Consider the following 1,983-nt stretch of genomic DNA (forward strand, 5'->3'; position numbering starts at 1 on the left):
TGTGCTCTGATCAGACTTGTTTCTCTCCCCAAGCTGTAGCTTCAGTGTTGTGATCTGAAGTGTATTCTACTGGGGGAAGGGAGGTGTCCACATAGTTGGGATTGGGGCCAGCACTGCAGGCCTCTGTATTGGTTCCCTGCTTCATGCCAGTATGTTGCATCACATCTTGATGCACCAGGTTGAAGCCTGGCCCCTCTCTTCCTCTCCTGTGGAGATATAAACAATACCTTCTCCTTGGGTGGGTTAGTGCCCTGTTCCCCCCGCTACCCATGTCTTTTTTTCCCCTTTCTTTCCCCCTCCTTTTGAGTTGGTTGCCATATGTATCCCTGGATTGGGTCTGGCCCCTGCCATAGTACCTGGACCTCACTCCAGGAATGTTTGTATACAGTAGCTTTTCCCATGTGCCACTTTTGCATTTTTAAGCTTACCTCAATGGACTCATATTGTACTTGTCCTTTTATGCTTGGCTTATTTCGCTTAGCATAATTTCCTCAAATTCTTTCCAAGTATCAATGTGCTTCATGCGTTCATCACTGCTTTTTAGGGATGCGTAGTACTCCATTATAAGTATGTACCACAGTTTTTTAATCCACTCGTCAGTTGATGGAAATGTGGGTTGTTTCCAACTCCCTGCGATTGTGAACTGTGCCACAATGAACATTGGAGCACAGATGTCTGGCCTTGGTTTGTTTCTTGCCTCTTCTGGGTATATGCCCAGTAGGGGGATTGCTGGGTCATATGGTTGCTCGATTTCCATGTGTTTTAGATATCACCAAATCGATTTCCACAGTGGCTATACATACCTACAGCTCCATCAGCAGTGGATTAGAGTTCCTATCTCACCACCGCCCCTGTAACACTTGTTACTTTCTGATATTTTGAATTGCGCTATCGTTGAGGTTGTTGGGTGGTATCTCATAGTTGTTTTATTTTTAATAACTAAAGAGCATTTATTTTTAGCTAGAATTTTCATCTTGAGGATGTAACTAAATGTTGTTACCACCTCCCACCCCCATATTATCTTGCAGAAGGGTTAATACAGTGGTTATAAAGTAGATATGAACTTGTGGAAGGTTTGGAACTAACATTAACTGACCAGGAACAGCTTTCTTGTAAGCCATCGTAAAATGTTTAAGAAAGAAAAAAGAAAAGGTGGGGGAGTGAGGGAATCAACAGGAAGTTCAGGTTGAACAAAATCCTAACATTTCATCGAACACATTCAATCCTGGCTACAGTGTTCACATGATGGACACAGGACTACTATAATACAACCCCCACTACAGCACACTACACAGCTGTGTTCCAGGCCCATCCAGATGCTTCCAACTCAACTGTTTCCCAGCTTGTTGAGCCTTCCGACGAAGGAGCATGTAGATCATCTTCTTAATCCAGTCTTTGGTGTAAGGCTGGTATGTCTGGGTATCAGCTCAGTAAACAAGACAGCTGAGGTTCGCCAGATCATCAATAAAACCAAACAACTGGCTGATGTATGTAATTGAGGGACTGTTGGGATTCATTCTCTTCAAATGCTCTTCATACATTTTTACAAATGCCTTCCCTGCACTTATTCACAGATTCGTAGTCAGCATAAGCTATCTTCTGGCCTCTTGGCAGGCTGGACTAGCAAAATGGTGTGGGACATTGTGAACAATCTCTTTCGTTGCAGCCGTTGCTGAGGTCACCACTTTGAAAAAAGATGATGGTATTTGTATCAGGATAGCATTAAACTTATATAGTGCCTTGGGCAGAACTGACATCTTTACTATATTGAGTCTATGGGCTATTCTTCCATTTGTTGAGCTCATTCTTGGTTTCTTGTAATAGTATTCTGTAGTTTTCCTCATATAAATCTTTTGTATTTTTAGTCAAGTATATCCCTAGATATTTCAATTTGTGCTTGGCTATTATGAAGGGTACTACCTTTTTGATCTCCTCTTCCGTGGTCTTATCCAATGTGTATAGCAGTCTGATAGTCTTCTGTTT

The 1,983-nt window shown here is 42.3% G+C and overlaps 1 protein-coding gene and 1 pseudogene across 2 annotated transcripts in view; both read right to left on the reverse strand.

The window, feature by feature from the left end:
- ATL1 (atlastin GTPase 1) overlaps positions 1 to 1,983 on the reverse strand; it is a 101,696-nt gene that overhangs the window by 69,014 nt on the left and 30,699 nt on the right. The gene's annotated exons all lie outside the window — the stretch shown is intronic.
- On the reverse strand, positions 1,278 to 1,642 carry LOC105979978 (annotated as a pseudogene).

This window comes from Echinops telfairi, unplaced genomic scaffold (genome assembly GCF_000313985.2).
Source record: "Echinops telfairi isolate 266 unplaced genomic scaffold, ASM31398v2 ScPeMD7_18;HRSCAF=68, whole genome shotgun sequence".
In the NCBI taxonomy this organism is placed as follows: domain Eukaryota; kingdom Metazoa; phylum Chordata; class Mammalia; order Afrosoricida; family Tenrecidae; genus Echinops; species Echinops telfairi.